Genomic DNA, 23,624 nt, shown 5'->3' on the forward strand with positions numbered 1-23,624 from the left:
CATGTCCTTGTTTCTAAACTGCTTGCAAACAAATTAATATAAATGGGTTGAATGAATAGGACTATAAACTGATTAAATAATATTATTGTGTGCTGTTGTTTTAGACTAATGATCCACTCGCTCCTAATAGATCAAGCTCAGAATCCAGATTCAGCCACCCATATCAAAGTTCTTCATCCAAAGAGGAACTAAGTTGTTAGCTGGCCTTTGAGGAAATCAAAAGAGAAGCACAACTAATAATGTCCCTGGGTTTCACCTGGAGACGGATCAAAGTTAGAATGATAATGAATTGTCCTGTGCCCTAATTCTTACATAATGATTTACCAAGCTGGGCTTGGCAGCACATGACATTAGTCCTGGCACTCTAGAGTCACAGGCAGGTAGATCTCTGTGAGTTTCAAGCAAGCCTGGTCTACATAGCAAATTCCAGGCAGCCAGAGCTACTCAGTGAGACCTTGTCTCAAAACCAAACTGATAAACTTAAGCTTTTGAAATCCCCTGCCACTAACTGATCAGTTCTTTTCCCATTGCTCCCTTCCTGCTGGATAAGGAAGTAACTTTGGAGCAATTCGCCTGAATTTTGCTGGGTTCAGTTCAGCTTTGACTGTGAAATTGTCCTTCTCACTGTGACTTCTCTGAACACCTCTTCTGTATGCATAAATGAAGCATTTCCAGTTCAGCAAACCAAACATAAGTTTTCCCTTTGACATTCCCTAACGTAACTTACTATTCTATTGTCTTCAGAAACTCAGTGGTAGGCCAGGTGATGGTGGCGCACTCATTTAACCCCAACATTTGGGGGGCAGAGCTGGTTCTCTCTCTGTGAGTTTGAGGCTAGCCTGGCCTACAAAACAAGTTTCAGTACAGAGAAACCCTGTCTCCAAAAAAAGGAGGAGGAAGAGGAGAAGAAAGATAGAAAGAAAGAAAAAGAGAGAGAAAGAAAGAAAGAAAGACAGAAAAACGCAGTGCTAAGACTAGGCCTGATGGCCCAGGGCTTGTAAGCCTTGGAAGGCAGTGGCATAATGACTCCCAATTCAAGGCCTCTCTGGGCTGTAAAGTTCAAGGCCAGCCAGTGTAACTTCCTGAGACAGTGACAGAAGAGAAAAGGAAAGGAAGGCTAGGGCTCTAGCTCAGTGGAAAAGAACTAACCTAGCATGTGTGAGACTTTGGGTTCAGTCAGTGCTGAGGGCTGAGGGAGAGAGGGAAGAAGGGGAGGAGAGAAAAGAGAAGACAAAGAGAACCCTGTGCGGATCTCATCAGGTTTCTAGATCTAGCAATCCACTGGGTGATGTTTAATTCATTAACCAGTCACTTGTATTCAATACAATTTCAGAACTATTCATGTCACTTACGAGCCTGGGGGATAAATTTTGCTTTTAGAGCCATGAAAATGCAGAGAATTGAAACTGTGATTGAAGCACATTTTTGGTTGATGAGTTCAATTTATTTTTAAGTCCAAAAACAAAATTGTATGGAAGCGATGCATAGCAGTGTGTGCCTGTACTCCTGAGTGTTCAAGAGGTTAAGGCAGGGGAAAACTTGAGGCCATAGGTTCTAGGTCAACAAGGACATCATAGCACATGAAAGATGAAAGAAGGAAGGGAGGGAGGAAGGAGGAAGAAAGAAGGAAGAAAAGAAGGAAGGAAGGTAGGAAGGGAGGGAGGGAGGGAGGGACGGAGGGAGGGAGGAAGAGAAGGAGAGGCAGTGGGAGGGAAGGAGGGAAAGAGAGGGGATTAAAGAAATGTCTTAATGGTAGAGCACATGGCTAGGCCAATCCCTAACACCACAAAAAATAAGCAAAAATTAGGAAGGCAAACTATTTGTCTATGATGACACTGGCCTATAATCCAATGTAATAGACTCCCAAACTTTAGCAGTGACACTATGAGAGGCACCATTCTGACTTTTAAACCTAGCACATAGGCCCCAACACCTGTCAAAATGGGAACAAAGACCTAATCCATCAAAGACCAGTCCATTGTTCCGGGATCCAGGAAAGTCCCTAAATGTACTAACTTCGATTTGGGCGTTTGTGGTTCTGTTTCTTGCTAAGTATTCTTACCAACTAAAGTGTGTCAACCAGGATATGTTATTTTTGTGCACAAAAGACAAAAAACAAAACAAAACAAAACAAAAAAAACCTGCGTGATTTGCTGGCGTTAAGATTTTATATTCAGCTCTTAAGAGTATCCATGTGCCTGTTCTGGTGCATGGGACATTAGCATGTGGGGATTGAAAACAGGCAGACTGAGTTTAATACTCCTTGATTACATTATGAGGTCTAGCCTGTACTATATGAGACTCCCATCTCACAAAAGAAAAAAAGGGGGAGGACCTTGTGGGAGAGGGGCTGGAGAGATTGTTCAATGGTTAAGAGCACTGTTGCTTTTATAGATAATCTAGATTTGGTTCCCATGCCCATACTTGTCATTAACTCCAGTTCCTTGGAGTCTAACACCTTCCTCTGGCCTCTGCAGGTACCAGGCATGTATGTGGTAAAATACATACATGCAATCAAAATACCCATACAGGTATAGTGGCTTGTGTTTAGAATCCCAGCACTCAGTAGACAGGACAGGACAATGGATGTGAGTTCAAGGTCAACCCCTGTCTCAAAAATGCATAGATAAACATATAAATAAAATAGAAATAGGAAAAGGTAAAAAGTAATTACTATACAATGTGTGATATTATTTGACTAGCCATAAGTATGTAGGGTTATACAGTTTTAGAGATTCAGGTACCCAAAACAATGAGTATATAAAATTAAACAGTATTTATAAAAATACTAACCACATACTACTAAATCAATAAAATAATGAGAGTTTAAACATCTATGATATATCAATTAAAGATAGGGATTACATAAAACATATAGATGGTATCCAGAAGACTTTAGCTCCACAGGCAATTAACAGAGATACTGCTGAGAGGAGTGGGAGCTGCAGTACTGATGCTGCCGTGGTTGAGGAGCACCGGATATCCGGCAAGAAGTACTGTCGGCTACGAAGGACAGGAAGGTGAAGTCACAGCATCAGTGCAAATATCCTCTTTGGGATGAGAAGTCGCTCTTCTTAAAGTCTGAAGCAGACAAAGATTTCCCTGATGAGCACCCTCTGAGACCAAATGATCAAATCTGAGCTGAAGACGACTCAAGAGACCGAGTAATGGGCTTGTGGGAAAATTAGAAGTTGTATATCTTGCTGGAGGCTCTATCCAGAATTCAGTTGAAGTGGCTCTACTGTGATTTCACGAGTGCAGTGGCTGTGCATGCAGGCAGACAGACTTCCTCACATTCCACTCCTTCCTCCCCACCTCCTACACTCTCTGTCTCTTCTGCAGTGTTCTGAGACCCTTGGTAGGACTGAGTAATGTATACCCATCTTATCTGGTGCCCAGCATTCGCCAGTTACCTCTGCTCAGGACTTTCCCCAGCTAGGAGTCTATGCAGTAACCGCTGCATTTGTGTATGAATAATTCTGTATTATGACTCTGTAAATGCAAAGAGCATGGCTGATAAATACTCATATTAGTAAGATAAGCACTTTGACACAAAGTATATGTGCACACCCTGAGTTGAAATTGTATAAAATCATTTAGCATGATTTTAAAAAAGATTTATTTATTATTATTATATCTAAGTACACTGTAGCTGTCTTCAGATGCACCAGAAGAGGGCATCAGATCTCATTACAGATGGTTGTGAGCCACCATGTGGTTGCTGGGATTTGAACTCAGGACCTTCAGAAGAGCAGTCAGTGCTCTTAACCACGGAGCCATCTCTCCAGCCCTGCATGTTTTTTTTTAATCTGTAGAGCTGCAAGTAATTATTATTATTATTATTATTATTATTATTATTATTATTATTTTGGTTTTTCGAGACAGGGTTTCTCTGTGTAGCCCTGGCTGTCCTGGAACTCACTTTGTAGACCAGGCTGGCCTCGAACTCAGAAATCCGCCTGCCTCTACCTCCTGAGTGCTGGGATTAAAGGTGTGCGCCACCACGGCTAGCTATAATTCTTTTTTTTAATTTTTAAAAATATTTATTTTATTTATATGAGTACATTGTATCTGTCTTCAGACACACCAGAAGAGGGCACTGGATCCCACTACAGATGGTTGTGAGCCACCATGTGGTTGCTGGGAATTGAACTCAGGACCTCTGGAAGAGCAATCAGTGCTTTTAACCACTGAGCTATCTCTCCAGCCCATGCAAACTAATTCTTGTAGTATGTCTGGTCACTAGGAAATAAAACCCGATCTGAAATATGAGTTATATAGCCTATCTTGATCATTTCAGCCAACCCTTACTAGCATAAGGCCCCTGTGGTTACCAGACGAAGTTAATGAAATCACAAATGTGTTTTATAAGAACTAGGATGTTTTTGGACTGGAGAGATGGCCCAATCACTAAGATTCAAGAACTATTTTTGCTCAGGATCTGAGTTTGGCTCCCAGCGCTATCATCTGGATGCTCACATCTGCCTGTAACTCCAGCACCAGGGTGGATGGATGCTCTGGCTTCTGGGAGCATCTTCATTCGTGGCATACACACAAATTAAAAACGAAAACAAAAGCATAACTTTTTTTTTCTTAAAGAGCTACTCCTTTGGGGTTGGGAAGCACAGTAGTAACAGTACTTCTCTTCCGTGTGTGGTACCCTGAGTTCCACCTAGCACCACACAAGGAAAATAAACAGATTATCCCATTTAAAGTCTTAAAGTCAACCTCAATGTAATTCTCAGTGTAACCTGGCCTTCATGTCATTCATAGTGATTGACTGATGATTAAGAAGCATGGTTCATATTGGATGGAACACAGGGCCCCCCAATGGAGGAGCTAGAGAAAGTATCCAAGGAGCTAAAGAGGCCTGCAACCCTATAGGTGGAACAACAATATGAACTAACTAGTACCCCCCAGAGCTCGTGTCTCTAGCTGCATATGTAGCAGAAGATGGCCTAGTCACCCATCATTGGGAAGAGAGGCCCCTTGGTTTTGCAAACTTTATATGCCTCAGTACAGGGCAACGCCAGGACCAAAAAGTGGGAGTGGGTGGGTAGGGGAGTGCCGGGGGAGGTATAGGGAACTTTTGGGATAGCATTTGAAATGTAAATGAAGAAAATACCTAATTAAAAAATTTGAAAATGGAAAAAAAAGAAATGATGTAATTATAATCTTAAAAAATAAAAGAAAGAAGTTTTCAAAATTGAAAAAGAAAAAAAGAAGCACGGTTCTGTTGGAAAGTTCAAGCACACACAAGAGACCATTATTATATGGCCCAATTCTATGGGGAGTGTTGGGGGAGAGGGAAAAAAAATACCTCTCTTATGCTTGAGACCTTAACTGTGCTCAAGAAATAAAATGACAGAGGAACGGAAGAACAGCGTACGCATTCTATCAATTTTGCCTGTCTATTAGGTCTACAAAGGGGAATGAACAGACAACCAACCAAGTGACCAGGACAGAAAGCAGCTGTATCTTTTAGAGAAACTCGAAATAGTGAAGAAATGATAAGACAAAGGGATTCGAGCCAGGAAATGGTGACGTGTACAGAAGTCACTGGGCACTATGGGGAGGGATGGGGGTGGCGCAGATGATAAGAGTTATTGTAGAAATTCTGTTGGCTTCCCAGCATGGATTTGCAGTGGCCTCTGATAAGGGATTTCTTCCTTCCTGGCAGAGAGGACATAATCTCAAGGGAGGCGTCACTGTCAACCTTAGGAAGAAACAGACACGTCAAGTCTCCCTTTCTGTACCCGGTACGTTTCAAAATAACATGCTGAGCCGGTGTGTTTGGGGGCATGTCCTCGAGCACTTCCGAAGTATATGCTTGTTTTTAACTGTCTTTTGGGAATTAAATGTGTATTTTCTGCACACACACACACACAGACAGACACACACAATTAGTGAGATAATGTCCAACTTATTGAGCCATCTCCCTAGACTATTTTATTTTTTTAGAATGAGGGTCTTATTGAAGTGTGGAAGTGTGGTAGCTCACACTTGTAACCCAGAACTTGGGATCAGTCAGTTCAGAGCCATTCTCAGCTACATAGTGAGTTTGAGGCTGGAGCCACATGACAGAGGACTACCTCAGAAAACAGAGTGAGGTAGGGGAGAGACTCTACCACTGGGCTACACCACTGGCCCCTACCGCCCACATTTTATTTATCTAAATTTATTTCCTTTAATCCACTGATGCGAATGTTGAGCATTAGCACCTTAAAGCGTGTGCAATGCTCATTAGAAAGGACAAGTTGGCCATGGTGACCTATGCCTCTAATCTCAGCACTCAGGAGCTTGACGCAGGAATATTGCAAATTCCAAATAAATCAATCTTTAAAAAAAACAAAAACCAAAAAACCAAAAAACTTGGCCAGGCAGCGGTGTGTAGCAATGACTATTTAATCTGCTTTAAGCTCCCATTAGGGCAAGAACATTTCCTCTGCACCCACCGAAAAGCTCTGGACTCACAAATGAAACACACACACAAACACACATACCAGCTAATTTTGATAGGCCTTGACTAACTCAATGGTTGGGCACTTCTAAACCTGTGGCTAGCACACACTCCTCTCTGGTATTACTGAGTTAACATCTTTTAAAATCTATATTCCATTTCTGCTGCCCCAGATACAATCGGGGGAGTGGCCCCTAGGGCCACTTTCCTGGATTCTTACAGGTCAGTGAGCCTTTAACTCTCCTTTCTCTGCTTCCCCATCATGGCAATTCCATCTGCTCTTCTCCCCCTTAGCCCCTTGCCCACACAATCTAAAAGTCCCTGCCCAGCCACTGGCTGTATGGCAATTCTTTATTATCAATCAAAGCCAGCTGTGGGCAGGGACCCTCAGCATTTGGAAGCTCAGCTTTGGGGAGCCCAAGTAAAACAAAGCATTAGAACCAATTCTCAACAGTGGTGGCACACACCTTTAATCTCAGCACATGGGAGGCAGAGGCAGGTGGATCTCTGATTCCGAGGCCAGACTGGTCTAAAGAGTGAGTTCTAGGACAGCAAGGGCTACATGGAGAAACACTGTCTCTGAAAGAAAAAAAAAATCAACGATAAAAACAGCAAAATCCCTTCTTATTGCCTAACCCCCTCAGCATCCAGAAATATTGCATTATGTTGCAGAATTAGGTACCCAGTACTCAAAACAGGAAAAAATTAAAGGGGGGAATGACTGGCTTTGAGCCAGGTGTATTGGTTCACAATGCAGTCCCAGTGCTTGAATGATAAGCAGAAGGTTCTGGAGTTCAAAGCTAGCCCCACTTACACAGGGGGTTCTAAGCCAACCTGAACTACATGAGAGAGACTCAAAATGAAACCAAACAGCACTGGGGAAGACTAGAGAAGTACAGAGCAACTAACTAGCTAGACCTATGTGCAGAGCAACTAACCGGCTAGACCTGTGCTTCTCGAAGATGGGTCAGAAGACCCATTCCTCCTGCAAACTGCAGTCACCATTCCCTTTCCCCAATTATTTGTGGTAAATCGGAGATTAAAAAAAAATGCCCGGGGGTGGTTGATTCAGCAGCATACCTACCTCTTAGTCACCAGCTGTTTTGTAAGTGACCCCACTGAGCCATGCATGGTGACAGATTGCAGTGAGTTTGAGGACAGGCAGGGACACTGAGACTCTTGTCTAAGATAAAATAAAAATCAGGATGAGACATTAATCAAACCCACCCTGTTAAAATATTTACCTGTAACAGGGCCCAAGTCTTAGCACAACTGACTCCATGATGAAAGAGCCATTCAGGCTGTAAAACTCAACACATAGGCACCACCGTCTGCCAGAACTAAAATAGACCTGATCCATCAAGGTCATACAGTTCTGGGAAAGTCTCAAAATGCACTCACCTTGCTTTTCGGTTTCTGAAGTTCCACTTCTGGCTAACTGTTCTTGTTAACTGAAATGTGTCAACTCAGAACATGGTTTCTCTGCTTTAAAACTTAGCCTGCGAAAGGCTCAGCGCAATACTGAGATTCTGAAAGCTCAAATGGAGTTCCTAGCGGGCTAATAAAGACTTTCTATTGGCTTAAACCCGTGTCTGAGCAGTCTTCTCTAGTGGATACCCTATAATGTTACCCACAGTAAGTTTTTGTTTGTTTTGTTTTTTGGGAAAGGGTTTCTCTGTGTAGCCCTGACTATCCAGGAACTTCCTCTGTAGACCAGGCTGGCCTTGAACTCAAAGATCTGCCTGCCTCTCCCTCCTGAGTGCTGGCACCAAAGGTGTATGCCACCCTCCCCACCCCCAACTCCCCTTCCCTGCTTTACCCGCTGTAAATATATATAGGAAAAGCAAGTGAATGTCTAACCTCAGCTGCCATAAAAGCTGTCAGCTTCACCCCTGCAGCTGGAAGCTGAAGGACTAACTCCCTTCAGCTATCTTTTGGCAAGTACAGTATTGTGCTTTGAGCAATTTAGGGCAAGCAACCAAAGAAAGGAATCCAGGACTTAAATGAAGATTAGCTTGGCGGAAATCATCAGGATTCAAAAACCTGTTTCATGCCCTTTAGTTCTTGGAAGAGTGATCGCTGGTTCTGATTGATATGTGGCACCTGGGCTCTTACTTTCTCTGTTGATCTCCTTGCGTTGCAAATGGCAGCCTTTCTTCTCCTCCCTGAGCCCACACAGCAGCCACCTTCCCAGTCCCCCACTCCCTGGCTTTCACTTAGTCCGGCCCCTGCAGGCAGATGTGCTCATCAGCTACTCATCAACGGAGACAGTTGAATAATTACGAACAGAGAAAAATTATCTTGGTCCATAACTTTGGAGGTTCTAGTCCAGGAATTGGGAGACTCGTGGCTTTGGGGCTCTGGTAGGCATGCCGGATGGTTATGGTAGAAAGCCCACACACAGCAGGGCAAGATGCTTACCTCACGAGGAGGAGACAATAGGAAAAGAGAATGGGGCCTCGGTCCCACAATCCTCCCTTACATGTTTGTTTTTAATTGAATGGGTTTGTTTTGTGTGCTGGGGAGGGAGGGAGCACAAGTTTGGAGGTCAGAGGAAAACTTTGCAATGTCAGTACTCACCTTCTACCTTGCTTAGGCAAGAGCTCTCGTTCAGGTGCCATGCTGGACCCCAGACCAAGCTTCTGGGGGCAGTTCTCCCGCCACAGTCTCACACCTCACCACAGTGGTGCTGGGGTTACCGAGATATCTGGCTGATTACCTGGGTTCTGGGGATCCAACTCAGCTTGCCCAGCTTATGTGGCTGCTACTTATGCTGGCTGAGCTACCTCTCTAGCCCCCCAGAATTCCCATTGATGGCATGCTCCCAGTAACCTAAAATCTTCCCATAAGGTCCTTTCTTTGAAAGGTTGTACCATCTGGCCATAGCACCAACCTGAGGACCAAATCTTTAAGACATGGGCATTGAGGGAGTGTGTGGGAGTGTGTGTGTGTGTGTGTGTGTGTGTGTGTGTGTGTGTGTGTGTGTATGTGTGGGTACATCCTTGTGGAACTGGGATGAGGGGAGGGGGTCTGGGGGGGGCATTGGTGAAGGAGGTATGGGATGTGGAACAGTCAGAGGATAAACCGGGAGGGATAAAATCTGGAGTGTAAAAAAAAAAAAGACATGGATATTTGGAAGACATTCAAGATGGACAATGGTAGCATCAAGAACTGACAGGCTCCTCCATCTGTCCTCTCCATTTTCAGACAGTTAAGAGTTTGCACTGGAGACCCCCTCTCCCCCAACGTTCTGTCCTTTTTTTTTTTTTTTTTTTTTTTTTTTTTTTGCATCTAACTGACTTTTACAATGCTTAGAGTCTACTTGTTTTGAAAACACAACTGAGAGCTACCAGTGGCTGCAGATGCCTTTGATCCTGGCACTCACTGCCACAGGGACAGAGTCCAGGAGACACAATGAGAAAATATCAGACTGGTACTAAAATCATGGGGATTTTGTTTCAGAGGTAGACAGATTAGTTTAGAGGATTAAAATAGAGTAAAACTGCTCGATTGTGTGGCCTTAAAGCTTGATAAATAGATAGTCCAGTCTCAGATATTTGGGGAGCTCGCTGAGTTAACTGCAACAAACCCTTATTAAAAAACCACTAATGCTTAGCTGTCCTAGAAGTCACAGAGATTGGCCTGTGCCTCCGCCTTTCAAGTGCTGGGAATATAGGCATAAGCCACCAAGCTCAACCTCCTTTCTTTCTTTCCCTTTTATTCTGTCTGGGCTCCTAGCCCATGGGTGGTGGTGCCATGCACTAAGGCTGAGCCTTTCATCTTCAGTTGGTCCTTTCTGAAAAGTCACCCATCCAAACATGTGTCCTCTAGGTGACTCTCAACACAATCAAGTAGGAATGGAAGACTGACCATCAGGCACACCTAGAGCTCACTGTAGTTAAAGATGACCTTGAAACCCTGATCATTCTGCTTTCGCCTGGAATACTACGATTGTAGTGTACCTTCACCTCCGGGTAAGTGGTGTTGGGGATTGAACCCAAAAGCTAGGCAAGTGCTCTACCAACTGAGCTATAGTCCCAGACCTAATATAACACTTCTTTTTGAGACAGGGTGTTACTATGTAGCCCTGTTTGACCTGGAAGTTGCTAGGTAAATCAGGCCTGTCTCTGCCTCTCAATTGCTGGAATTAAAAGTATGTGCTGCTATGCTTGGCCTAACATAACACATTTTATTTTGTTGAACTCCATTTTCTTACTATTTAGTAATTAGTAATAGTGTTTTTATGTAAATACTCTTTTTTTCCTTTTTGTATCTTAGCTGTTTTAGTTGGGGTAGTAGCACATGACTTTAATCCTAGTACTCAGGAGGCAGAGGAGACAGGTGGATCTCTATGAGTTTGAGACAAGCCTGGTGAACGCAGTGATTTTTCAGGACTACCTAGTAAGACTCTATCTCAAGAAGAAGGAGGAGGAGGAAGAAGAGGAGGAAGAGGAGGAAGAAGGGGAGGAGGAAGAAGAAAGGAAGGGAGGGAAAGAAAAGAAAAGCTACTTTATTTTTTGTAATTTAATATTTTTATTTCATGTATGTTTTGCCCACATACATATATGCATATCAGCCGGGCGTGGTGGCGCACGCCTTTAATCCCAGCACTCGGGAGGCAGAGGCAGGCGGATTTCTGAGTTCGAGGCCAGCCTGGTCTACAAAGTGAGTGCCAGGACAGCCAGGGCTACACAGAGAAACCCTGTCTCAAAAAAAAACAAAAAAAAACAAAAAAAAAAACATATATGCATATCACATATGTACCTGATGCCCACAGAGGTCAGAGGAAGGTGTTAGAGCCCCTGGAACTGGAATTACAGAAAGCTTTGTTCATCCCATGTGGGTCTGGGCATTGAATCCCCATCCTCTGGTAAGAGCAAATACTCTTTGTTTTGTTTTGTTTTGTTTTGTTTTGTTTTGAGACAGGGTTTCTCTGTATAGCTCTGGCTGTCCTGGAACTCACTCTGTAGACCAGGCTGGCCTTGAAACTCTCAACAAATACTCTTAACAGCCATTTCTCCAGCCCCAGAAGCTATTTTAAAACTCAGGCAGGCAGCTGGGTGTGACAGCACAGGTTGTGATCTTAGCGCTCCAGAGGTAAAGGCAGGAGTATGAAGAGAACATGATCTTCCTGAGCTACAGAGTGAGCTAAAAGACAGCCTGGGTCACAGGACACCTTCTCGAAACCTTCCTTGCCCTCCCCCGGAGTTAATGAAGCATATTATGAAAGCTTATTTTTAAAAGCTATTCTAGAGTGCCTATTAAAATGTGGTTACAAATATTAGAATTGCCGTGCCTGAAGCATTAGACTTAAGTTTAAAATGAAGGGCATAGGCACTGTGTGTTTGTCTCTGAGGACTTGCTATTATCTTCCTGTCAGATAAGCCTTTTTCTGAGCTGAGCATATCTTGGTTTTGCAATATTATTAGAGATTTTGGAATCCTGACCCTCAGAGGACTTTCACAACTACCATACATCAATGCTTTGTCTGTGTGTCATTCTGCGGGTTATCAACTGTCACTTGGAGATATTTTCCTCTTTCACAGGTTAGGAGGCTAAGATAAGGGAGGTCTTATCAGCAAAATAGCTCTAATTACATAAGGAGTTTTAATTACTATGATAGCAAGCTTTTTGGCTACTGTAACAAAATGTCCCGAGTGACTTTTTCTTTTCTTTCCCTTTGTAGTAACTTATCCTTATTTTATATGCCGTGGTGTTTTGCATACATGTATGTCTGTGTGAGGGTGTCAGATCCCCTGGAACTGGAGTTATAGACAGTTGTGAGCTGCCATGTGGGTGCTGGGAATTGAACCCAGGTCTGCTGGGAGAACATCCCTTGCTCCTAAACATTGTGTCGTCTCTCCAACCCCCATAACTGAGTGACTTAAATATAGACTTACAACTCCCACAGTTCTGTAATTTTGAAAGCCAAGATCAGGTCATGGCCAAGTTCTAAGCTGACACTGGCCTCGGTTGTGCACAGCTGTCTCCTTGCTGAGCCCTTGAATGGCAAAGAATGGACAAAAAGAAGACCTCCTCCTCTCTTCCTTTCTTCTCTCCTGTCCTCCCACTTCTAAAAAACAAAAGAAAACAATACCGTTTCTATACTGGACAGTATGAACTCTCCTAACACATATTTGCTATTCTTTTCCTATGGATTTCCTAATGTAAAAGTATTATAAATAATTGAGAGATAATTTTAAGCATGTTATATGTATATGTTATATGCAAATGTTAGATAATTTGACATAAGAGATTTGAATAGTCTCAGATTTCCATCTGCAAAGGGGGCCTGGAGCTAATAATCCCTTTCAGATACTAAAAGATGACTGCATTTTGAACATACAAGAGTTATTAGATCCAGGCCTGGTAGTATAGGCTTGTAATCCTAGCTACTCAGGAGGCTGAGGCAGGAGGATGGCAAGTTCAAGGCCTGCCTGGGTAATAGAGCAAGTTCAAGAAGGAACAGCTTAATAAAACCATTTCAAACTTAAAATTAAAAGATAAATCTGGAGATGAAGCTTGGTGGTGGTCGAGCACACGCTTAGCGTGTACAAAGCCTTAGGTTCAAGCTTCCTTCACCCAGGAAGAGCACAAAAAATAAAATAAAAAGCTATCAGGTCCTGACATATTCCTGCCATCCAAAGAACTTAACTTAGGCAGGCCCAGGGCTTGTGATTCAGTGGTAGGAATTTACCTTGCAAACACAAGACTATGGGTTTAATCTACAGCACCACAAAATAAATAAAATAGAACTGACGAACTTTCCTCATGGTTAGTCTAATAAATCTTTGCTGACAATCCATTTAAACACATCTAAGTAAATATATGCATGGTGGGCACTGAGGAAATTACAAAGATTAATAAGATGACCACATAGGTGAGGTAACCTGCCAGGGTTTGAGATCCGGCATCCTAGTAGCTTTGTTTATGGTCTAAGCCTGGAGACATAGGCTTCTCGACCCATTAAAAAGAACAGCTAGTACTTTTCCTTTACCATCAGAGCCTTCAGAGTGTGTTCGTTAAGTTATGCACACCAAGCCAAAGGGAACACTCTGACCTATATGCCAAGTATTATTTTGCTCTTACCTGATGCCTCGGTTCATGGGAGGTTGGCAGTAACTGTCTGTTTCACTAGTCATCGATGTGATGGAGCTGATAACAGAAGCTCTGTGAGTTCCAAGTCACAGAGTGATAATGATGAGCCCGTCTTCCTTGAGAAACAGGTAAATCCAGTTGCTCTCCTTGAAGCTTGTGATAAATCAGAGAAGTGGCTACGTAATACTCTGAAACACCGACACTCTCCCGACACTTCACCTGTCTCTCCTCCTATGTATCTGCACACACGCCTTTGAACTTAAGCACCTTTCCTTGCAAACCATGGAAATTTCTCAGTAAAAATCCTCCTTTTTCTTTTCTTTTCTTCTTTTCCTATTGGGGATCAAAACAGGGCCTTGCATGTTCTAGGCATATTCTAGGTTCTACCACTGAGCTACACACATCCCAGCCCCAAATCTTCTTGTTCTTTTATAGTTTTATCCTTTTTTTCTTCTTCTTTTTCTCTTACAGTTTTATTGCTTTGGTTTGGTTGGTTTACTTTGAGACAAGGTCTCTCTATGCAAGCCTGGCAATCCTGTAACTCGCCTATGCAGACCATGCTGGCCTTGAACTCACAGAGACCCTCCTGCCTCTTGTATGTTGGGATTAAAGACAAGGGCCACGCCCCCAACCTCTGTAGTATTTTGCATATCCTAAAAATGTCACCAGGTGTGGAAATATGCACTGTTAACCACAGCTCCCAATATGTGTTGGCGGTAGAGTAGGTGGGTCTCTGTGGGTTCCAGGCCAGCCAGGGCTATTTACTGAGATGCTGTCTCAAAGACAACCAAATAACAGAAAACCTTGAAGATTTCAAATCATGAAGACTAGTAATGCTGATTGCAAAATCACTAGTAATAGAGAAAGTTAGGGATTTGGATTTTTGGACACATTCAGGTAGAGATCTCAGGAATTTGTTACTGATAGGAAATTCTGCCCACTCCTATAGAACAGGCAGCCCATTTCAAAACCCCCTGAGATCTCTGTGTCAGAGAATACACACACACATACATACATACATACACACACACACACACACACACACACACACACGCAAACGCACACGCACACATCTAGTATTCTTTTGCAGTTAACCAAACTAAAATGTACTAGGTCACTTAGTTTTAGAGAACAGGCAATTATCCCGATACAACTGATAAACCATTTAAAAAGTTTTTAATTAAAAAATTTAGATATGTTTGGTTTATCCATCCATGTTTTGCCTGCATGTATGCATGTGCATCCTTTATGTGCCACATGCTCTTGGAGGTCAGAAGGAGGCATCGGATCCCCTGGATGTATGGATGGTTGTGAGATACCATGTGGGTGCTTGGAACCTAGCTTGGGCTCTCTGCAAGAACAGCAGGTGTTCGTAACCTCAAGTCATTCCTCCAAGCCCCTTACACGTCATTCCTGAGAAGCAAACAATGTCACAGTTTCTTTAGGGAAAACTTTATGGTGCTGGAGAGATGTCTCCACAGTTCAAAATGCTTGCTATTTTTCCAAAGGATGTGAGTTAGGTTCCCACTATACACATAAATAAAAATAAATCTTTAAATAGAATCTTATGCAATAGATATACCTATAAAACTAATAAAATACAGCTATTTGTGAGCAGGTAGGAAATTCCCCTTTGTCTAAAACTTGAGAAAATGGGGGCTGGAAAGATGAACTTGGTGGCTGAACGGCTCAGTCCTCTGTAACTCCAGTTCCAAGAGGTCTGATATCACCTTCTAGCCTCTTGGGGCACTGTACATGTATAGTGCACATACATGCCTGCAAAACACTCATACATGTATTTTACAAATATGGGTGGTGGTGGTGGTGGTGGTGTTTGGTGTCTGTGTAGCCCTAGCTGTCCTGGAAGTAAGGCATCTACCTGCCTCTGCCTCCTGAGTTCTGGGATTAAAGGCTAACTGCCTGGCCTAACACTCATACACGTAAAATAAAACAATTAAATCCTTTAAAAGATTGTAGAAAATCCAAGAGCCCATACTTAAGGCTTTTAATACCCAGGAAGGCACACGGCTAAGAGAATTTACAGCTTACCATTTCTGATACTCTCAGGGGTTGGCAGACCTGCAGCTCAAATTAAAACAGCAAAATCATATTTTCTCTTTCATTCATGAAAAAGAAATCAGTAGTGGTGGAAACATGTCCAGATCTGGTTAGTATCACTTACTTACATTTATTTATACTTGTCACACAGCTTCATTTAATCAACCAACCTTTCTTTCTCTCTCTCTCTCTCTTTCTCTCTCTCTCTCTCTTTTCTTTTCTTCTCTTTTCTTTCTTTCTTTCTTTCTTTCTTTCTTTCTTTCTTTCTTTCTTTCTTTCTTTCTTTCTTTCTGAGACAGAGTCTTACTATGCAGACAGAGCTGGTCCTGAGCTTACAGAGATCTGCCTGCCTCTGCCTCCCAAGCTTCCAAGTGCTGTAATCAAAAGTGTTTGCCACCAAGTCTGTCCCCATCAACCCACTCTCTCAGACAGACAGGAAGAAAGAGAGAAAAGAAAGGAAGGAAGGAAGGGAGGAAGGAAGCCAGCCAGGTTAGGTGTGGTAGTATACACCTTTAATCTCAGCACTCAGAAGGCAGAGGCAGATGGATCTCTGTGCATTTAAGGCCAGCCTTATGTACATAGGAAGTTCCTGGTCAGCTCAGGTTTCATAGTGAGCTCTGTCTCAAAATATAGTACATATATAAGTTAGTGGTCTAAATTTCTGCTGCATTAAGACGCTGGAAAAAGAGGAACTGTTATGAAGGGCTTGAAGATAACCTCCCATTATTAGCGAAATACTGAGTTTCCTTCCCTAAGATCTAGGACAAGAGGTCCTTTTTCACCCCCACCCCACCCCCAAAACAACAACAACAACAAAACTATAAACCCAAAACCAATCAACCAAATAAAAACCATGCTGGTAGCCGGACGTGGTGGCACACGCCTTTAATCCCAGTACTCGGGAGGCAGAGGCAGGCGGATTTCTGAGTTCGAGGCCAGCCTGGTCTACAAAGTGAGTTCCAGGACAGCCAGGGCTATACAGAGAAACCCTGTCTCGAAAAACCAACCAACCAACCAAACAAACAAACAAAAACCATGCTGGTGCCCACAATGGTTGTATCTACATTCATAATAATCCCGCTCTTGCACAGTTACTGGGTTGGTTTGTTAATTTGTTCTTTGTTTCTCACTCAATGGAGTAAACTTTTTGTTCTGGTTTGATTTTTGAGACAGTATTTCCCTGTGGAGCCTTGGCTGTCCTGGAACTCACTTTGTAGACCAGGCTGACTTCAAACTCCCAGAGATCCACCTGCCTCTGACTCTCAAGTGCTGGGACTAAAGGCATGCAACCACTATGGTTAGCTAAGGGCAGTAGTATCATTCATGGGTTGCATGCATATTGATATATAACCCGTATACACAATTCCAATTACATTAGTATTAATTAGCACCCTTAGCACAGTGCTGAGATGTGGTTATGCAAGGTAAAGGTATTCTTGCCAGGTAGCTCTCTGCAAGACTGCAGCATCCTTTACTGCCAAACCCTGGGCCTCACTGATTTGCATACAAAGAGCCTTTACTGAAGGATTACACCAATAGCTACCCAGCTCTCAAACTGTTGTCAACTTTCCTATACACTACTGCATTTTTTTTTTTTGCCCTTCTCTATCTGGGTCAGCCTTACCCAGGTCAGCCTTAGTCATGCCCTGCTTCCATGGCCATCAGCTCAGGCAACAAGGACCTAACTGCCCCCTCTCTGTGTGCTAGAGTTACAGCTGCTTAACTAGGAGCCTGGCTCTTACATGGGCTCTGGGGATCCGAACTCAGTTCCTCATGCTTGCATATCAAGCACTTTGCCCACACTGAATCGTCTCCCCAGCTCTGAAGTTAAATCTTTCTTTCTTTTTCCTTTTTTTTTTTTTTCAAAACAGGAATTCCGCTGTGTAGCTGTGTAGCCCTGGCAGTCACTTTGTAGATCAGGCTGAGATCCACCTGCCTCTGCCTCCCAGGTGTTGGGATTAAAGGCATGTGCTACCACTGCCCAGGTGGTTCTCAACCTCTGGGTCTCCACCCCTTCAGGGGTCAAACAACCCTGTCACAGGGGTCCCCTAAGACTATCAGAAATACCAGATATGGGCTGGTGAGATGGCTCAGTGGTTAAGAGCACCGACTGCTCTTTCGAAGGTCCTGAGTTCAAATCCCAGCAACCATTATGGTGGCTCACAACCATCCATAACAAGATCTGACGCCCTCTTCTAGAGTGTCTGAAGACAGCTACAGTGTACTTACATATAATAAATAAATTAATCTTAAAAAAAAGAAAAGAAATACCAGATATTCAAAATTATGAAGTAGCAATGCAAATAACTTTATGGTCAGGGGTCACCACAACTATGAGGAACTTTATTAAAGGGTTGTAGCATTAGGAGCGTTGAGACTCACAGGATTAACAGGTAAAAATGCTTTCTGCCAAGCCTGGCAACCTGAGTTTGATCCCTGGGACCCATGTGACAGAAGGAGAGAGCCTATCCCTGCAAGAATATTCTTTGACCTCCACACGTGTGCCATGACACGTGTCCCCTCCCCCCTGGAATAAAAAAAAAAAATAAATGTAAAAGATCTTAAATACTATAACATGGCAGTAAAATTGAATTTATTTTTGTTTCTAAAAATTTAAGCCTACTTATCTACCAGCTAAAGATAGTTTTCTTGGCTCTTTAGAGATTCCACCAGAAAACTCCCAGATGCCAATAACTGAAGAGAAGCACGGAGCCTGTGAAATGCCTGTGAAGTCAAGTCCAATGGCTCGCAAGGATCCTAAGTGAATAAAGAGTCTGAGGGGACTTTTTCTGTACAGCTAGTCTCAGCGGGAAAGCAGCTCTGCCTGGGAAGCCCTGAGGGAAAAAGGCCCACAGATGTGTTTATGGAGAGGCTTTTGAAACCAGGAGATCAGTTTGGCCAAAGATGGAAAAGGAGCTAGCTCTTGAAGCTGCTTCCGAGAGGGGCAGCAGGTGCCAGTTTGTACGTTGTCAAGTTGAGACAATCCAGAGCCCCAACCCAAAACACTAAGGCAGATCCAGTGAAACCCGAAGGGCCCTAACAGAGCTAGGCTGGAAAGGAGCCTGTGGGGCCCTTCACGAATCAGAACCCACAGAATTCCCACAGTAGTTAGCGACAAAGAAGGGCTGGGATTGTAGCCCTGTTGGTAGAGTGCTTGCCTAGCGTACACAAGGCTCTGGGTTTGATTCCTAGCACGTGATAAGACTGGGTGTGGTGGATCCTGGTGCAAGAGAAGTGGAGACCTGAGGAAGTTCACTCTCTGTCCTGTCTGTGAAAGTAAGACTGTCTCAACAGAGGTCAGGGGAAGACTGTTGAGATGGTGACCTGAGTCTCATCTCCAGAGCCCACGTAAAAGTGGTGGGAGAGAGAGGGAGAAAGAGAGAGAGATAGAGAAAGATATATATATATATATATGTATATATATATATATATATATATATATATATATATATAGAGAGAGAGAGAGAGAGAGAGAGAGAGAGAGAAGATAAACACAGCTGAGTGACTAAGGAAATATATCCTTTCTTTCTTTCCAGTGACTATGATCTCCAGGTCTGGGGTAGCTATGAAAGCTCTCCCCCTCTCTCCGTTCTATCTCTCTAGATGGAATTTTCTTCTCTGTCTAGACACCAGGGTTTGAAGTGGGCCCAGTGAGAATGAAGTTCCCATTAGGAGATAAACAAGAGGTACAATAAAGTTATTATGTTCTCTACGGAGCTTGGAAAATTGTGGCAATTCTTCTTGCACAAAGCCAGCCGCCTCTGCAAAGTGTCAACTGGCATCCCCTGGAGCTCGGGGCTCTCTGGCGGAGCCTCTGTTTATGAGACAGGCAGTTTCTTCTTGCAGTTCCCTTTCTCATGACTCCAAAATTGAAACTTTCCCTTCTTCCTTCCTCTCCCCTTCCCCCTTGCTTCTGTTCTCTCTTTCTCTCCCTCTGTGGCATGTGCTAGGCAAATACCATGGAGCTGCTGTCCAGCCCTCAATCTCTCGTTTATTTGATTATTGTTTTCCTTGGATAAGCTCTCCTGTAGAGCTGGTCTTGAATTTATGATCAGGTGTTGCTGTCACCTCCCGGAGGACAGGACTGCAGCCCAGGCTGTACGTAGGCACAAAGCTTCTGATGGTAGATTTAAGCAGTTGTCAAAGGGTTTGGAATTAAATGAAAAATAAGGCAATTGAAAAACAATGACACTATTAACTTCAGAATACATAGATAACCAAACAGGGCAGGGTGTTGCAAGCCTGAAATCTCAGCACTTGAAAGACTGAGGCAGGAGAATTGCCAAGAGGTGGAGGCACCCTGGGTATACATCAATATCTCAGTATCTCAGCCCTGTGCCTTGATGCTTGCCTGCAATCCCGGCACTTGGTTTAAAGGAGTTCAAGGGCAGACTAAGCTATAAAGTGAAATCCCGTCTCAAACAAACAAACAAACAAACAAATCCTATTTCAAACTTTTTTCTACTTTTTTTTTTTTTATTTTTTGAGAACTGTGGTGGTTTGACTAAAAAATAGCCCTCATGGGTTCCTAGGGACTGGCACTGTTAGGAGGTGTGGCCTTGTTGGAGTGGGTGTGGCATTGCTGGGGGAAGTATGTCACTGGGGTGGGTCTTGAGGTTTCAGACCCTCAAACCAGGGTCTATGTGTCTCAGTTGCTTCCTACTGTCTGTAGATCCGGATGTAGACCTCTCAGCGGCCTCTCCAGAACCATGTCTGCCTGCAGGCTGCTAGGCTTCCTGCTATGACCAATAATGGACTGAACCTCTGAAGTGTAAGCCAGGCCTAACGAAACACTTTTCCTTATAAGAATTGCTGAGGTCATGGTGTCTCCCACAGCAACAGAAACCCTAAATAAGATAGAAGGGACTTTTTGTTTATCTTTGTGTAGTTGTTTTGTAATATTTATCTATTTAACTTATATTTTACCTCTAAAGAGGTAGGGCTGGGGCATAAACTGAGGTAAAAACCTGCTAGCTGAGCGAGGTTATCTTTATTTTCTTAACTACATACGAAGAATTTATTTACAAGCCTGACCCTACAGCTAAACTGCCAGCTCTTGAGAAATCTCTTTCTGTGTCATACTACTGAGCTAGCCTATCTTTCTCTTGAGCTCTCCAAACCCAAGAGGGCTCCTTAGCTCTCTTTCCTAGAATCCTGTTTTACCTGTGTCCTGCCAGCTGCTTCTCTGCTGTTCCGGCAAGCCCAAAGAGGAAATCCCTATCTCTTACCCAGAGCTCCTTCCATAAAGGCTCTTCCAAGCAGAGAGAGAGAGAGAGAGAGAGAGAGAGAGAGAGAGAGAGAGAGAGAGAGAGAGAGAGAGAGAGAGAGAGAGAGCTCTATCAAAGGCCTGACTGCTATGCTTCGGCAGGCTGAACCATGTCACCATCATGGGGGGAGGGGAGGGATCCAAGCCATATCAGTAGGAGTTGAACCATTTCACTGTGGGGCAGCTCAAGGCCATCCAGCTGATGGCCCTTGGGTCATTAGAGCAAAGACCACAAGACCTCTCCCAAGCAACTTACCTGAAAACATGCAGGCACTTTCCAGTCTTCAGCATTCTTATCTATGGAGGCTTTTAGAGCCACACCCCTATCTGCAGCTGACAAATATCTATTTAAGCTTGTATAGTTTGCTAACAATTAGGTTTTCTACGTACAATAATCAAATATCTTGTAACATTGTTTTAAAATAAAAATTCTTGCTGTGGCTCTGGTTAGCCCAGAATTCATTATGTAGATTAGGCCAGCCTCAACTTCTTGACCATCCTCCTTCCTCAGGCTCCCCAGTATTGAGAGTGTAGATGCCACCATATCACCACAACATTCCAAACTTAGTATTAAAGCTTGTTGCCTTTTTTTGCACTCACCAATAAAATAAACTTCCACACAGTTAGTGAGTACACACATGTATCACACACATATACATGAATGCAGATATATGCACACAGGCCCTGGCACATGAACATATATATCATGATCAGCATTTTAAGGATTTATTTTGACCTATTAAAATTTACAATCCCCTGCTAATTAGTCTGAGGAATTTCCACATATCCATCAGACTCATAAATTACTCAAGTCAAGTACAATTCTCTCCCTGGTAGAACCACCCATTTGTTCTTTGTGGGTGTGCACATACATTTTTTTTCCTGAACCTTTTAAACGGAGTTCTTAGGAGGCTTAGAAGACAACTATTCCTTTTGATGTCACATACTTTCGTGTATATTGCCAAAAACAGGGCATTCTCTTACACAGTCCATACAGTGACCTAAATTATTTTTTTTTATTTTAATCCTTTAATGTCTAATTCAAAGTCTATTCAAGTTTCATAAGCTGTTCTTCCCAGCTCTCTCTTTGTCCGTATCCAGAGCCAACTCAAAACTGGGTGTCATGTGTGGCCGTGATAGTGTAGCCGTCACCTGTTACCTGATAAAGTTCCTCAGATGAAAACATGGTCAGGGATTTTATAGAACGACATTCAATTTGGGTTTGGCTGATGTTCCGTATAATTAGACTTGGTTTATGTGTTTAAGCAACCCTGCATCATTCCTAGAGTATTACAACAGAAGGAACACCTTGTCTGATTGTCCTGGTGTGACTAATGTTCAAGATAATCATTGGCTGACTGTGGGGGCCACCAGAATTTTCCATCAAAAAGTCAGTTTTTCTCCATGTATAAAATACTGTCATCTTTGAAAAGACATTTTGATATCTTTGACATTTTCTGAGGCAGGGTCCCATGTAGCTCAGGCTGGCCTCAAACATGATACATAGCTCATAGCCTTACCTCCTTGCCTCCGTTTTTCTAGTGCTGGTACTAAAGGTGTGGGTTACCGTATTTAGTTGTGTATGTGCTGAAAACAGAAGGCACCTTAGGCTTTGTGCTAGCACTCTGCTAATGGAGCCACTTCTGCAGACTTCCTTCCTTCTGTTCTTTTTTATTTATTTATTTATTTAGTTAGTTAGTTAGTTAGTTAGTTTTTCGAGACAGGGTTTCTCTATATAGTCCTGGCTGTCCTGGAACTCACTTTGCAGACCAGGCTGGCCTCGAACTCAGAAATCCACCTGCCTCTGCCTCCCAAGTGCTGGGATTAAAGGCGTGCACCACCACCATCCTCCTTCCTTCTGTTCTTAAAGAATTGTGTATGCATGTTGGTCTACATGTAGTATGCACACCACGTATATGACAGTGCCCAAGGAAGGCCAGAAGAGGGTGTCCAATGCCCTGATACTGGAGTTGTGAACTTCCATGTGGTTGCTGGAAAGTGAACCTGAGTCCTCTGCATGCTCTTAGCCACTGAAACATCTCTCCAGGTTCCTCCCCTACCCCTTTCTCTGTTGTTTGCTAGTTTGTTTGTGTATTGTTTGTTTCTGAGTCAGTGTCTTCTGTAGCTTAGGTTAGACTGAAACTCCTTATCTCGGGTTGGTTTTGAGCTCAGCGTTCCAAGTTCTAGGGTCACAAACATAACACTACATCTGGCTCTAGTCTCTCATTTAGTGTGTGTGTATGTGTGTCTGTATATCTGTGTCTAAGCTACCTTTCTGTTGCTGTGAAGAGACACCATGACTAAGGCAACTTATAGAACCAAGAAGATATTGGGGCTGAGAGATTTAAAAGTTAGTCTATAACCATCGTGGTGGGGAGCATGACAATGGAATAGGAAACAGAGAGCTGTCTGGAAATGGCTTTGGCATATGACCTCAAAGCCCACCCTCAGTGACACACTAGCTTCAACAAAGTCATACATCCTAATGTGTGACAAACCATCCCACCAACTAGGGACCGCCATTCTAATTCGAATCTCTCTCTCTCTCCTATCTCTCTCTCTCTCTCTTTCTGTGTGTGTGAAGAAGAAATGCACATTTCTCTCTTTTTTGATAAAAAGTAAGTATGTATGTGTATTGCACACATATTTATACATTGACCAAGCCAGGGTCATTCAACAGGGTGTCAAGGGAGGGAGCGAGGACTGAGAAGAAAAAGACAATTAGACAGCGCTGTAACCTGA

The 23,624-nt window shown here is 43.2% G+C and overlaps 1 protein-coding gene across 1 annotated transcript in view; it reads right to left on the reverse strand.

The window, feature by feature from the left end:
- Window positions 1–5,453: 5,453 nt before the first annotated feature.
- The window catches only part of Gm40447 (predicted gene, 40447), a 73,850-nt gene continuing 55,679 nt past the window's right edge, over window positions 5,454–23,624 (reverse strand). Inside the window, exons 4-7 of the mRNA XM_011244246.1 lie at window positions 13,550–13,711; window positions 12,361–12,533; window positions 7,545–7,643; window positions 5,454–5,716 (exon numbers count right to left, since the gene is read on the reverse strand). The gene's annotated coding sequence lies outside the window, so the exon portion shown is untranslated. The remainder of the gene's footprint in view (window positions 5,717–7,544; window positions 7,644–12,360; window positions 12,534–13,549; window positions 13,712–23,624) is intronic.

The sequence above is a fragment of the Mus musculus genome, chromosome 12, assembly GCF_000001635.26.
Source record: "Mus musculus strain C57BL/6J chromosome 12, GRCm38.p6 C57BL/6J".
NCBI classification, from domain to species: Eukaryota; Metazoa; Chordata; class Mammalia; order Rodentia; family Muridae; genus Mus; species Mus musculus.